The sequence below is a fragment of the Artemia franciscana genome, chromosome 1 (genome assembly GCF_032884065.1).
Source record: "Artemia franciscana chromosome 1, ASM3288406v1, whole genome shotgun sequence".
In the NCBI taxonomy this organism is placed as follows: Eukaryota; Metazoa; Arthropoda; class Branchiopoda; order Anostraca; family Artemiidae; genus Artemia; species Artemia franciscana.
The window spans coordinates 43,469,392-43,485,468 of NC_088863.1; the positions used below are offsets into that span (position 1 = coordinate 43,469,392).

The window sequence follows — 16,077 nt, forward strand, 5'->3', positions numbered from 1 at the left end:
AATAAAATTTTCTGAGTATTTTGAATGTCGTGAAGTTTTCTATTCAAACTTGTAAAAATTTAGATGTGATGCGCATTTTACTTAATTGAAGAACTGTGAATTTGTCATCCACAGTATGCATAAAATTATGTTTGTATGACAAGTTGTTAGATATCAATAGGTAATTAACTGAAAATACTAACCACGCTTAAATTTCTAAAAAAAATTTTTACAAGTTTGAATAAAAGAGTTCACAACATTTAAAATATTCAGAAAAAGATAGAAGTATGTATATCAAAAGTATCCTTCCGAACCGAAAAATTTGTTCGCAATTTTAGTCTATTTGAAAACCTGTTTTTTATGAAAAAAATTATAAGTTATTTATTTCAATTATATATTAAATTATTACAACACTACATACGTTATGAGGACGCGGGTTCGAATCCCAGTGTACCCAATTGTTCAGTTAGGGACGGGGGTCAGTGGCGTGACTCTGTAAGCTTAGCCAGAGTCGACCCAGCTCTAAATGGGTACCTGGAGAAATCTGGGGATGGTAAACAGAAAGGGTGTGCGAAAGCACAGGATGGTTGGCCCCCAATCCCCCATTCCACTTCCTGGCTGAAGGGTCAAGAAACAGAGATCAGCACCGCAAATAGGGACTGTAGAGTCCAAAGCCGTATCCTTTCACTTAACCTCACCTTGGTTGAAAAAAGGTTTTTGGGTTCTCGAGACTTGAATTAATAGGAAACGACCTTTCAACCAAACAAATGCTTCAAAAATTGAAATTTAGATTTGCCATTGCACTCACCTTGCTTGGATGGAACTGGGATACTAAGTCATGGAATTCGCCAACTCTGATGTGATTTACAGTCTTCCCAGACTTGAAATAATAGTAAATGGCCTTTCAATTATACATTTTTTTTCGATTACGTACTATATTATTACAATCCACAAATGATAATTTTACCTCTTCTGGCGTCATCTAGAGTTGAAATGGCGCACTAGAAGATGGAATTTGCTGATTTTGATGTCATTTTCACACTTACCGGTCTTGAAGTAATAGGAAAAGACCTTTCAATTATGTATTTTTTCAATTGTGTATTTTATTATTATAACTAGCTGTTGGGGTGGCACTTCGCGCCACCCCAACAACTAGTGGGTGGGGGCACTTCAAGCCCCCCAAGCCCCTCCGTGCGCGTAAGTCGTTACGCACCATATTAGTTACGCGCCATTGTAGTTGTGTCCCTGTGTCCCACCTGTGAATATAGATAGATATGTGTACATATGTTTTTAACTACGGAAGACTTGCGAACATACAACATTCTTCGCTGTCCCATTGTCTGCGCATATAAATAGATTGTCAGGTTTACCGACTCTTGAACATGCAACATATAGTTGTCCATGGGAAAAACAATCTGTATTCAGATCTATACCTCATTATTCTAATGATTACCCTTGAGCTTTGTTGATGGTGATTGCTAATCGAACATTCCCTTTGTCCCCGTCGTCATTTATATATCGCTCCTGTGCCCCCCGGCGTCCCCGTTGTAGTTGTGTCGCTGTGTCCCGATCGTCATTTATATTCCCTGTGTCCCGGTCGTTATGTGTGTCCAGGTGTCCCAGTCAGTAATTTCTCTTTGAGTGTCCCGGTCTTCATTTATATTCCCCGTGTCCCGGTGTCCCGGTTGTCATTTGTGTCCCGATCTGTAATTTCGTCAGTCAACAAATATGACGTGAGTCGACAAACAACTTCATAACGGCATAATGCTCAATCCTTAAAATGACGTCAATTGACACACAAACATGACGTCAGTCGACAGAAACACAAACAAACAACTTAATTTTATATATAAAAATAAGTTGTTTGTCTGTTTGTCTGTCTACTGACGTCAAGTTTGTGTGTCGACTGACGTCATGTTTGTCAACTGACGTATCTATCTGTATATATAAGAATAAGTTGTTTGTCTGTATGTCTGTCGAGTGACGTCATGTCATCATGTAATGTCGCCATGAAGTTAGTTGTCATGTTTGTTATGACAATGACGTCATTAAATGTATTTACGACATTCGTTCACGGAAAAATGTTTAATTGTAAAATGACTGAAGAACCTACAATGGCAACAGCCGAGGAAGCTGCTCAAAGAGTCTATGCCAAAAAACTTGTTGTTGATAGAGAAAGTAAGAAAAGAAAGCGTGCCGAGGAATCGCAAGAACAGCAAGAAAACAGGCTTGCGGCTGATAGAGAAAGTAAAAACAGAAAGCATGCTGAGGAACTACCAGAGCAACGCGAAACCAGACTTGCTGCTAAAAGAGAAAGTGAAAAAAGAAGGCTTGCCGAGGAATCACAAGAACAGCAAGAAAACAGGCTTGCGGCTGATAGAGAAATTAAGAAAAGAAAGCGTGCCGAGGAATCACAACAACAGCGTGAAATTAGGCTTGCGTCTTAAAGAGAAATAACCAAAAGAAAGCGTACCGAGGAATCACAAGAGCAACCTGGGTCAGTGCGATGCTGGATGTACTCAGTGGAATGGCAAAAACGAGGATTGCCACTCGCACATATACTAATCTGGCTACATTATAAAATTACTTCTAAAGAAATTGATGATGCGATTTCCGCTGAAATACCTGATGAAAATGTCGATAAGGGGCTATATGATATTGTTATAAAAAATATGATACATGGACCTTGCGGTGCACTGAACGAAAATTCACAATGCATGGCCAAAGGAAGGTGCACAAAGAAATATCCTCGACTTTTAGTACCTAACACAATTACTGGCAATGATGGTTACCCACAATATAGAAGAAGATCTACTGAAGATGGCGGTAAAACAGCAATAATAAAGAAGCGTAATGGTACCACCATCGAAGTAGATACCCAGTGGGTTGTTCCATATTCCCCATTATTATCAAAAACATTTAACACACACATAGACGTTGAATACTGTAACTCCGTAAAGGCAATCAAATACATATGTAAATACGTCAACAAAGGCAGTGACATGGCAGTTTTTGGCTTGCAGTCCAAAATCAAAGATATCGACGAAATCGTACAATATCAGGCTGGAAGATACATAAGCAGTAATGAAGCTGTTTGGCAAATTCTTTCATTTCCGATACATGAACGTAGTCCAGCTGTTGTTCACTTAGCGGTACATTTACAGAATGGTCAACGTGTTTATTTTTCGGAATCCAACGTGCAACAAAGAGCCCTGAATCCACCGGATACAAAGTTAACTGCTTTCTTTTCGCTATGCAAAAATGATTCTTTTGCAAAAAACTGCTGTATACTAAAGTGCCTTCGTATTATACGTGGAATACTAAAAATAAAGTATTTGAACGTCGAAAACAGGGTAAGTCAGTCGAAGGCCGACCTACCATCTTCAAAGATACCACGATAGGAAGACTCTACACCGTTCACCCCAATCAACATGAATGCTTCTTTCTACGCCTGCTTTTGGTGAATATACCCGGTCCGACGTCCTTTGAGTATTTGAGAACTGTAAACGGTACTATACATGACAATTACCGCAGTCCATGCCAAGCTCTGAATTTATTGGAGAATTACCAACACTGGGATAACTGCATCAATGACGCGTGCGAAACGTCAACTTCAAGTCAAATTCGAGCATTGTTTGGAATCATTCTAACAACTTGCTCTCCTTCAGCTCCTATAGAGTTATGGGGAAAATATAAATCGAAAATGTCCGAAGATATGCTCCATCGAAAACGGTTAGAGATGTCAGATATGACTTTTGATTTTACATCAGAAATTTATAATTACACTTTAGTCATTATAGAATATTTGTGCGTTTGTATGGCAAACAAACCTCTTCAGGATTTGGGAATGCCTTCACCTAATCGTACCACTGCTGTTTCGACATGTGTAGAATTGGATCGTGAACAAAGTTACAGTACGAGTGATCTATTGTCGTATGTACAAAATAAAATTTCCAAATTAACGTCGGAACAAAAAGATTTTTATGATACGATAATGCATTGTGTCGATAACAACGTTGGAGAAATTTTCTTTTTGGATGCGCCAGGAGGTACTGGTAAAACTTTTGTGATAAAACTGATTCTGGCATTGCGGGAGATTTCAGGCAAACATTACCTATAATATCTAGATCAACCCCTGCAGACGAAATGAATGCTTGCCTGAAAAATTCTAATTTATGGGCACATGTAAAAACATTAAAATTAACTACAAATATGCGTGTCCGATTGCAAAACGATGACTCTGGTCAAACATTTTCAGATCAATTGCTGGCAATTGGAAACAGAAAGCTCCCAGTAGACTCAATTTCAGGAGGTATACAACTACCTGCTGAATTCTGTAATTTAGTGACGTCCAAAAATGAATTGGTTGAAAAAGTATTTCCGAATATTCTAAACAATTATAAAAATAATAAATGGCTAAGTGAAAGAGCAATTCTTGCACCCAAAAATATAGAGTCCACGAAATCAACAATATTGTTTTAACCAACATTCGAGACCAGGCAGTCCGCTACAAGTCAGTCGACACAGTTTTGGAACCAAATGAGGCGGTTAATTATCCATCTGAATTTTTAAATTCCGTGGATCTTTCAGGGGTTCCACCACACGTGCTACAACTAAAAATAGGCGTACCAATAATACTGTTAAGAAAAATCAACTCACCAAAGCTTTGCAATGGGACGCGACTCGCCGTAAAAAAACAAAAAAACAATGGAAAATGTAATAGAGGCCACAATCTTGACAGGGCCTTATGAGGGTGAGGCTGTTCTTATTCCTCGCATTCCCATGATTCCAACGGATCTGCCTTTTCAATTTAAAAGATTGCCATTCCCAATTCGATTAGCATTTGCAATTACCATCAACGAACCTCAAGGTCAATCATTAGAAAAATGTTGTATAGATCCTAATACTGCTTGTTTTTCCCATGGACAATTGTACGTTGCATGTTCGAGGGTCGGTAGACCTGACAATCTATTTTTATGCAGCGACAATTGGACAGCGAAGAATGTTGTATGTTCGCAAGTTTTACGCAGTTAATTTGTATTGTATCTATCTATCTATCTATCTATCTATATAAAAACGAGTTGTGTGTATGCATTTTAAAAACAGCGTTTGCATATGACGTCATTATAAGTACATAAGGCTTTGTATATGCAGAGACAATGGGAAAGCCAAGAATGTTGTATATTCGCAAGTTTGACGTAGTTCAAAACACATATATAAATCTATCTGTATTCATAGGTGGTACACAGGGACACAACTACAATGGCGCGTAACTAATATGGCGCGTAACGACTTACGCGCGCGAGGGGGCTTGGAGGGCGCAAAGCGCCCCAACTAACTAGGTGTTGGGGTGGCGCGAAGTGCCATCCCAACAGCTACAGGATCCAAATTGACTTCGAATGTCGGTAAAAACCAAACAGTTCGTGATAACGAACTGCAATTAAGGAGCGACGAGGTTGAATAGCAGCCAAAATTCTAAAAAACAGAGTCTTGATAAAAATAGACATATCAAAAGAATTCAATTTTGATGCTAATCCAAAATATATAAAATTCATTAAGTTTAATGTTACTATTCAAAAGTAACGAGCCCAGAAAAAGTGGCTCACTTTTTTAAAAGAGGAACAACATTCTCAAAACATTAAGTGATCTTAATGAAAAATCGTACCATCAGATTTAGCATATTAGAGAACCCTACCGAAGAGGTTTAAAGCTCCTATACAAAAAAATTGAAATTTTATATTTTTTGCATTTTTGTTTTCCACAGCCCCTGATGAAAGGGCTTTAAGTTACAAAACTTACCCATTGTTTACGTATAACACTTTTCAGCGAGGATGTAATTTCCCGGAGGAAATTTTATGCATGCGGGGGGGGGGGGGGTATTTTACGTGGGAGAAACTTTCCACGGAAGAGTTTCTCGTGAGAGAAGGGAATTTTTCATGAGGGGGAAGCCTGATTTACCGGCATTATTTGAAAAACAATCAGAAATTAGATTTTAAAAAAAACATGTTTTTTTCAACTGAAAGTAAGAAGCAACATAAAACTCAAAAGTAATGGAAACTATTCCGTATATAAAGGGGTCAAATACCTTGCTCTTTACTTTAAAGTTTGACTTTTTCCCCAGTATCTTAAGAACAACTTCCGAAACACAGGGGCCGTTTAAATAGGATAAGAACATTTTTTAAAGTGCTAAAACCATTAGCGTGAAGAGCAAGGTATTGAGGAGGGGAGCAACTCCTTCATATACGGAATAATTTCTGCTCGTTTTGAGTTTTAATGTTGCTGCCTACTTTCAGTTGAATAAACTTGTTTTTTTTTATATATTTAATTACAGTGAGAAAAACAAGATAATTTGGCTTTCCCACCGGTAGACTAGACAAAAAAAAAAAGAGTAGCCTAAAGGCCAAAGTTTGTAATATTTCGTGGCGAGATTTCGCTGTTAGCCTGGGATCACGTAGCATAATTGGATCAAACATTTGGAACGGGCTAAATAGCGAAAAATTGCAAAAATTTGGCTTCTACAGGATTGACAGGAAATTAGTGTTTCATGGCGGTCTGTACAGCGATCAAAATTAAATAGAAAAACAAGTTGCTTCAAATGAAAACAAAGACTGACATTAAACCTTTAGAAGCAGAGTTAGGCTATACGTTAAATGAGGGGGAGGCTACCCACCCCGAGTTCTTAGCTCTTGCGCTGAATTTTGAATCCCCCCAATGCTCTAGGAACAAATGTTCAAATACAATTACAAATGGAGCGGCTTTACAAGTACTTTCATAATCCCCCAAAAATGAAAAAGCTTATTGGCACATGCTTGCCTAAAACAATAAAGATGTGAAATGTCTTAAAATACAACGGTTAATTACAATTGTTGTACTGATAAATACTTTCAGTAAAGCACCCTAAGACTTTAGCGTAAAGAAAGGGAGGGGATTGAGGAGTCATTTTGTTCGTTTTAAGCTTAATTTCACTTTACTTTCATTTAGAAATATATATTTTTTTTTCTCGTCAGTTTTTTAATTTGGTCCCTTAGAAACAGGACGATATTAATTGCTCATTCAGTTAGGGCCTTCAGGATCTTTCGTTATCGAAAGTACCTCCCCCCTCTCAAAAACCAAAAATGCCACCTACCACAGAAAAATTTAGATATGGCCGTACTAGAAAAATTCAAAAAATGACTGTAATAATTACTTTTGTTTTACTCATTAAAATGAATCGCTAATTTAAAGATGATCGTATTAAATATGGCCTAATCCAAATAATTGCCATACTAGAGAAATTAAGAAATAAAAATGTTCATGGTGATTTTAAAAACTACTTTTGTTTTACTAATTAAAAGTTAATGGTTAATTAAGATATCAGTCCTAATTAAAGTACTTTAAGTTTCAATTTATTTCATTTAATTTTTGTTTTCTTATTTTTTATTTTTACAAAAAATAAAACGAACAGAAATTTAATTTCATAAAAAAACAAGTTTCTCTTAAAAAGGTAGAGTGAAAATATGACTCCAGCAGAGTAAAAAAAAAAACACAATTGACCTTTTAATAAATAATCAACTAAAAGTTAAAAGAAAAAACTTAATAAAATGAAACCAACAATAAACTTATAAGTTACAAAAAGTAAAATTAATATTAAGCTCAAACTCAAAACGAACAGAAATTATTAAATAATTGAAAGAGGAAGTTGTCTGTCTTGTACAGCAATTAAAATTATTTAAAAACAGTTATTATAAGAGTTAAATCAAAATAAGAGATAAAACATTTAAACGAAACGGATATTAGACTTAATAAAAAAAAATAAATCCAATAATGAACTTAGAATATACTCTAGTTCGTTTAGAGTTGATGTGCTAATCAAACTCTAAACGAACAGAAATTACTAGATATATGAAGTAGGAAATTTTCTCCCTTCCACTCCTGAGATTATTATACGCACTTTACTGAAAGCAATATATATTTTAAGCGATTTCAAGGCGAGAAAGAAACAAAAAAATGAACTTCTTGTCAATAAAAACTTGTCAGAGGCCGTATTCAGAGTAAAGTTGTTACCGGCTTGCAGCTCATTCCCCACCCATCATCCAAAGGTTAAATTCTACTCGTAAGTAGAATACTAGCTTTATGTACGCCCCCTCGAACAAAACATCCGAAACAATGCATCCGGAGTGACCGACGTTATTTTGTTTCAGCCCCCCCACCCAATCCCCTCACTCAAAGGGTCAGTTTCGCTCATAAAATAAAATTACAAACAAAACTGCATAGAAATAAATTTTGATACGTTCTATAAAAAAAAAATTAACATATCCCTAAAAAATCATAGCCTCTCCCCCAAAAATAATCCCAGATGTAGCCATACAAAAACTAAACTTTTCACAATAAATATTGTTTTCAATGAAATACAGTTTAGATTTTGTAAAACGAAAGAAAAGCGAAAGAAAGCACCATTTTTTTGGTAAAAATTGATTCGTCCTGGGACGATTTTGTTGCATTGTGGTTAATGTTTTAACAAATTAGAACTATATTCATTTTATATTAACTTTTTAATTAAAAATGTAATAATTAAAAACTGAAATTCCAATAGCAATCAAAGAAAAATTTTCAAGCTGAAAAAAAAACAGTTATATATCAATATTCTTCATTTAGTTTTATTTCTTTTAAAGATATAGAGTAATGGTGCCCAAGGGTGCCGGCAGAAAATTTTCCAGCGAGGGCCAAGACACCAAAATAACAGTGGTGGCCGGGTGAGAGTTTAGGTGGTTTAGGGCGCCAAACTACAACCTTACCCTGAAGAGGACGAATTGACATTCAACTCAAAATTCTGAGAAGCTAATTGATTTAAAAGTGACCAAGCGGTCATAGAATGTCGCGGAAGGGTTTATTGTCACGGGAATTAAAAGTTCTAGTGCCCTTTTTAAGTGACCAAAAAAATTAGAGGGCACCCAGGCCCATTTTCCCCCGAAGTCACCAGATCAAAATTTTGAGATATCTAATCTGTTCAGCTGAGTCGAAAACCTATTAACTATGTCTTTGGAGACGACTTTATCCCCCAGTCCCAGGGGGAGGGGCTGCAAATTACAAACTTTGAAAATTATTTACATACATTAATGGTTATTATGAAGTGTACAGACGTTTTCAGGGGGGCTTTTCACGTTGGGGTGGGAGTTGGGATGGGGGAAGGGATTACGTGGGAGGATCTTTCCATAGAGGAATTTATCATGAGGGAAGAGAATTTCCATGAAGGGGGCGCAAGATTTTCTGGCATTATTAAAAAAAAAAAACAATGAGAAAATAAATAATTTTTTTCAACTGGAAGCAATGAGCAGCTTTAAGACTTAAAATGAACAGAAAATATTACATATATAAGGTGGTTCGTCTCCTCCACAATACCTTGCTCTTTCAGCTAAAGTATTTTAGTAATTTCAACTATTTATTCTACGGCCTTTGTAATTCATGAGTCATTCTTAAAGAATTGGGACAAAATTCAAGCTCTAGTGTAAAGAGCGAGGTATTGAAGAGGGGGCGAAATCCCTTATGTACGTAATAAAAATAAAAAAATATAGAAGTTCATTACGTAAGTTAATTCGTAAGTTACGTATAATTATTCATGTGCGATGAGCCAAAATCAAAACATGCATTAATTCAAAACGTTCAGAAATTTAATAAAAAAAAACAAGCCTTTTTAACTGCAAGTAAGGAGTGACATTAAAGCTTAAAACGAACAGAAATTGTTCCATATATGAAAGAGGTTGTCCCCTACTTAACGCCTCGCTCTTTCCGCTAAAGTTTTTTATTGTTTAAAAAGTAGAGTTTTGACAAAGAGTCAAACCTTAGCGTAAAGAGCGAGGCGTTGCGTAGGGGACAACCCCTTTCATATATAGAAAAATTCTTGTTCGTTTTAAGTTTTAATGTCGCTCCTTACTTACAGTTAAAAAAACTTTTTTTTTATATTTAATTTATAATGAAATTAGGATATGTTTTGTAATCTGTAATTGCGTATCAGTTATAATAAAGGGGGACGAGTCACTGTTTAGGTGGTGGTAGGGTAATTCCTACAAAAGAATTTTAATGGAACAACTGCTTATTCTTCCTGAGGCTCCAGATAAATGTTGAAAGAGGTAGGGGAGTATAAATTATTAAAAATGTTTTTCTATGCAGCTAATATACTACATTCTCATATCTACCAGCAGAGAGGTGGAAAAGGCAAGGCAAGTTATCATCAGCCCCGCCAGGAAATTTCTTTGGGGTGGCAAATACTGCTAGGAACTTAGGTTTCAGCAATCTTAAATGGTAATATTTTTCTTTTTCTATTTATGTGAAGTACATCAATGGGTTTAAACGAATGTATGCAATGTATTTACCGATAAGAAAATCCTATTGTAGAGGTTATGATGGCTCCAGTTATGTAGAAGAAAAAAAGGCTCGAAGAATTTCCATCCATACAAACAATAATGCTCCTTTTCATCCAACGATATTCTTAAGTAGTAATATTAACAAGGACTTCTCACCAAAATCACTGTTCATCGCCAATCTTTTAATTATATTCAAATTGTGTCCAAAACAGAAATTTAAAATTTAAACGTAAGACGGTACTAATGAACGTACAATTATTGATTTACACATTTTAAAGGCAATTAACCAGGGATTTAAGGGACTGGTACCTCAAATTATATCTTGATTAGTCCTGGGTATGATTTGGAAAACAATCAGAAATTAAATAATAAAAAGAGCTTTTCAACCGAAAGCAAGGAACTGATTTTGAACCTATTTGAATAGAATGTCTGCTCCTTAGCTCCCAACTCTTTACTCTGAAGGTTGGCTTTTTAAGATTTTTCAAAGAGCTAAAAAACTTTTTCCCCCTTATTTTATGTAATATTTATTTTATGTTATATTTATGTAAGGGGGCATTCCCCCTTACATAAAGAGTAATTTATCTTTATTTTGAGGTTTATGCTTGCTCCTTACTTCAGTTGAAAAACTTTTGCTATTTGTTTAAATACATCACGAAACTGTAAAGTTTTACGAATACAATACTTTTGGTAGCGCAGAAAAAACTATCAAGATTTCAATGATCTCTATTTGGATTTTGATGAATAATCAAACAGTTCGTGGTAACGAACTGTAAGTAAGGAGCGACCCGCCTCAATATTAACCGAAACACTAAAAATCGGAATTTCGAAACCAATGGATATATGAAAAGAATTGGCTTATAATGCTGATTCCAAATATGTAAGTTTCATTAAGTTTAGTTGTACCCGTCAAAAGCTATGGGACTGAGAAAAACTATCTGATTTTTGAAAAAAAAGGGGGAAGACCCCCTAGAAGTCATAGAATTTTAATGAAAAACACATCATCAGATTCAGCGTACCAAAGAACCCTACTGTAGAGGTTTCAAGTTCATATCTGCAATAATGTGGAATTTTGCATTTTTTCTAAAAGAAAGATCTGTTTATTTGTCTTTTTTCCCCAGGGGTGATCGTATCGACCCAGTTGGCCTTAAAAACCGGGAGATTGTTTATTCTAGTTCTAGTGCCCTGTTTAAGTAACCCAAAAATCGGAGGGCAACTAGAACCTCTCCCACGCCACTGTTTTCTCAAAGTCATCCGATCAAAATTTTGAGATAGCTTTTTTGTCAAAATAGTTGAAAAGCCCAATAACTATGTCTTTTGATAGAAAATGACCCCCCCAAAGTCCCTGGAGAAAGGTTTTTAAATTACAAGATTTGCCATTGGTTTTATTTTTTATTGGTAAGTATTTACATATAATTCGGGTGGGACGGGAGGACGAATTTTCCTCTGGGATAGTTTTCCATTAAGAGGGAAGTTTCCAGAGTTTGAACCTTTCAGGGGAAATCTTACACTGGGTGAATTTGCCAGAATTCTAATACGAAATGTCTTTATGTGTCTTGCCTTCTCTTTACCGATTCAATTCAAGCGTGGAGATGTTAAGGGTTATTGTCCGGGGTAAATTTTCGCTAGAATTTAATTGTCCAGAGGATATTTCTATGGGGAGGGGGATATTTCCGTGAAGATAGAGCCAGGTATCCTGGCGTCATTTAAAAACGACAAGAAATAAAACAAAAAGAACGAGTTTTTTCAACTGAAAGTAACGAGCAACATTAAAACTCATAACGAACAGAAATTATTACGTCTATGAGGGGATTTGCCCGCTCCTCAAAACCTCGATCTTTACACTAAAGTTTGAATTTTGTCCAAATTCTTCAAAACGTCTCCTGAAACACAAGGGTCGTTTAATTAAAACAATAAGAACTTTTTTTAAATGCCGAAAACTGTAGGATGAAGAGCGAAGTGTTGAGGAAGGGAAACCCCCTGTATACGTAATAATTTCTATTCGTTTTAAGTTTTAATGTTGCTCCTTATTTTCAGTTGAAAATACTTGTTTTTTTCTTGATTTCATGAAGCTTAGAGACTAAAATTTTTTCTAAAGGCAATTAAAAAAGTATGTCAATTAAAGTAAAAGTATAAAAAAAATGGAAAAAGTAAGTAATTACAAAAAATACACAAAACAGTAGCCTACTTACAAAATTCTGTTAAGCAATGCCGAAGTGTTGGACGGATATTTTTTAACAATATCGATAGTTTTGAACTTGGTTATCAAACACCAAAATATTTAATGTCTTTACACTCACTGTTTTAAAAAGTATATTTGAGAGAAAGAGTCAAACTTTAGCGTAAAGAGCGGGGCGCTAAAGAGGGAACAGCCCCTTTCATATACTGAGTAATTTCTGTTCGTTTTAAGTTTTAATGTGGCTCCTTGCTTTCAGTTAAAAAAACTTTTTTTTTTACTTAATAATAAAACACAAGAAACGTGTCCGTTCAGGCGGTAAATACATAAATTCTCTGTATTCCGTTCAGGGGAAACATTTCTGACTATAGTGGCTTCATATATCAGCTCATGGGTACTCTTGCAATACAAGCAAAAGTAGATGGCATATTTTTACTGACATTGTCCCTTATTAAGTTGTTTTACTTGTGTTTTCTATAATTATACGAACTTTCTTGTGCACTAATAACTGCACTAATTACTAATAAACAATTACACACTAGGATCACCATAAAAAGCTGATTCTTTGATTGAATGTTATCAATAGTTAGGCTCTTATATTTTCGTTATTGACAAGGATCGTTATTTAGAAAGCTATTTTGTTCTTTGTAGTGAAGTTTTGCAATAACGAATCTATTCGTTTCTTTTATGCATTTTAAAGAAGTAGATTGGGAATAATATTAATGGAACTTTAGCGCATATCAGTTTGATGGAACTAGATTGATATTAGAAAATGTAATCGCAACTGATTCGAGAACTTTCGCTGCTCCACTTATTTTTATATTTTATTATAATAAAAGGCAAATTACTTGAAACATATATTGCTTTCAGTAAAACGCGTATAAAACCACGCTATATTTGGAGCGCAAGGGGGAGAACTTCCCACTTCATATTTCGTTTTAATTAGATCAGAATATCAATTTTATTATGGATACATTTGTGTTTATTATTGGTTTTACTTTTTTATTAAGTCTAATATCCGTCTAATATATTTTGGGGTTTTATTCTAATCTCTACTTTGATAATAACGGCGCAGACCAGAAATATTTCCAGAAATCGAGAGGGATTATATGTCGGTCTCTATCTCCATCCCCCTTCCTTATAGCTAAGCTTGTATTTATCTGGAGACCCAATTAGAGATAGGAGGCTTTGGCGTTAAAATACGCCCTTTGAGACATCCGCCCTCCTCCCTAAGAGTAACCTAATCAGAGAATTCTACTGTAGCTGTTTCAATCTCTCGTCTACAAACACTTTGAATTGTGTATTTTTTTTCCAAAGAAAGAACACGGATGTGTGTGTATTTTTTTTTTTTTAGAGATGATTGTATCGAACCAAGGGTCCTAAAAGATCGAGAGAGGGCTCATTCGAAGAAAAGATAAAAGTTTAATTGCCCTTTTAAGTGACCAAACAAAATGGAGGACAACTTACGTCCTTCCCATGCCCCTTCTCCCCAAAGATGTCTGAATAATACTTTGTGGCATCTATTTGGTTCATCATAACTAAAAGGCCCAATAACTATGGCTCTGGGCATCACACGACCCCCCCCCCATCACTTAGGGAAAGGGCACTAGGTTTACAATTTCTCCATTATTTACAGATAATGTTTGTTATTGGGGAACATTTATACATTTTTGGCGGGGGAGTTATCGTCGGGGGGAGGGATTTCCTGGGGAAGAACTTTCAGTGTGAAGGAAATTTTCTGGGGGGAATTATCTGAATTTATAAACAGAATAATGTTAATTGTCTTTGGTTTTCTTTGGATGCAAAACTTCATATACGGAGATAATCTTACGAGGAAATTGTCCAAGGGAAATTTGCAGCGGGGATCCTGGCAGTATTTTTTCGTGGAAATGTGGTTAATGTCCAAAAGGGTGAAATATCTTTAGAAGCATTCAACAAGAAATAAGCTTTCTTGATTTTCGCATTGGGGGGGGGGAGTAATTCAAGAGCATCTTCCGGGAACATGATTTAGGATCTAAATTTAGTCCTGTTTTTTTTTTTTTTTTTCTTGTTTGCTTAAACTATTAGTTGCTTATTTAGAATAAGGCGTTCTGTCCATTTTCGCTCGGAAAATACGGACATATTTTCTAAAGACTTTTTTCTATTGCGCCGAAGAATGGAAACCCTTGTCCTCCCGAAATGTTCGTATTTCTTCTAGCATTTTTGTAGGCCTTATAGAAACCTCTTCCTCGATTTTTTTGGGGTGGTGGGGGGTTGTATTCTTTGTTCATTTAATTCATTGCTCGCTGATTTGGAATAAGGATTTCTGTGCATTTTCACATTTAAGCTCAGAAAATGTGATGAACTGTTTGATTCTATAAATTTTTTCTTTAATTTTGTTCCTGAAAAAGGCTTGTTAAGTTCTATCAAAATCAGACATATGGTCAATTTTCTACCCCTTAGGATATCTGATTGACATTTCGAGGCACCCATTTTGTACTAACTCTGTGGCTGCTCAATTTCGCACGTGGGGAAATTTTACATAGGGGGGACTATATTGGGGGATTTTCCAAGGGAATTGTCCTGGGCTTATTTTTCCATAGTGGGAGGGGGCTCCTTGGGTAAGAATATTCCAGGTAGGAAATTTCTGGGGGAACTTTCCGAGGGGATTTTCCGTGGGTATTTTCTACAGGGGGGAGTTCCTGGGGGTAGGAGACTTTGCGCATGGAATTTCACGGGGGAAAACGCCTAGCACCGTTTCTGAGTAAAAAAAAAAAAATGCAGTGAACATCAACCATGTACGCCCTCTGCCAGCTTGGAAGTTATAAAAGCATTTATGATCTTCAATTCCTTGCCCCTTATCGCCTTACTATTGATTATAGACTAGAACCCTTCTATTGTCCTTCGAATTCGACAAAGTTCTCAAACCTGTTATTGCAAAACGCACTGCATAAAGGGAGACAAATAAAACAAACTCGAAAAGCAAAGACAGAAAAGGAGCTAAGACTAATTAACATTAAAAAGTTGAAACATAAGCATATACAGTACTTCTTCTTCATGCAAAAGGAGAGACACTATCTTCTAACCATGTTTGAGCTTTTTGTGATTAATGAAAATGCAATAACAATCCCAAAATAAATTTAATTTTCATAAAGGAATCAAATACCTTGAGAATGAATGCTGAAAGATCCATTGGAATACGACGTATCCAGAATAGAACACGGCATATACTGCCATGAAATCCAGGGATAATTTTGAATCAAGTTCATAGTTTGTCTCTGACTATCCTTCATAACTGAGCAGTCTTGGATTCTCATATACCATCGAAAACTTAATTATCCAAACTACTAAGAGTTTAAAGCAACTTTTTTTGGAGGACATTCATGTCTTTCTTGATAAAGTCTAAGCTGCTTTTCGAACTCGCAATACCTGTGCAAAAAGTCGTTCAATCGAATAGGCCTTTGGATCCAACCTTCAAATAATTGAAAAATTTAACCATGATGAAAGGAAAAAGGGGTTGATGACTCCAAAACAGGAGCCACCTCCATTCCAACGGATTTTACCGTTTACTCGATGTTTCCTACGGCGTCTTAAAAACCCGCTTTG

General features: G+C 35.8%; 1 protein-coding gene across 1 annotated transcript in view; it reads left to right on the forward strand.

Moving 5' to 3' along the window:
* The window catches only part of LOC136030025 (protein scarlet-like), a 213,933-nt gene that overhangs the window by 36,931 nt on the left and 160,925 nt on the right, over nt 1-16,077 (forward strand). The window lies entirely within an intron of this gene.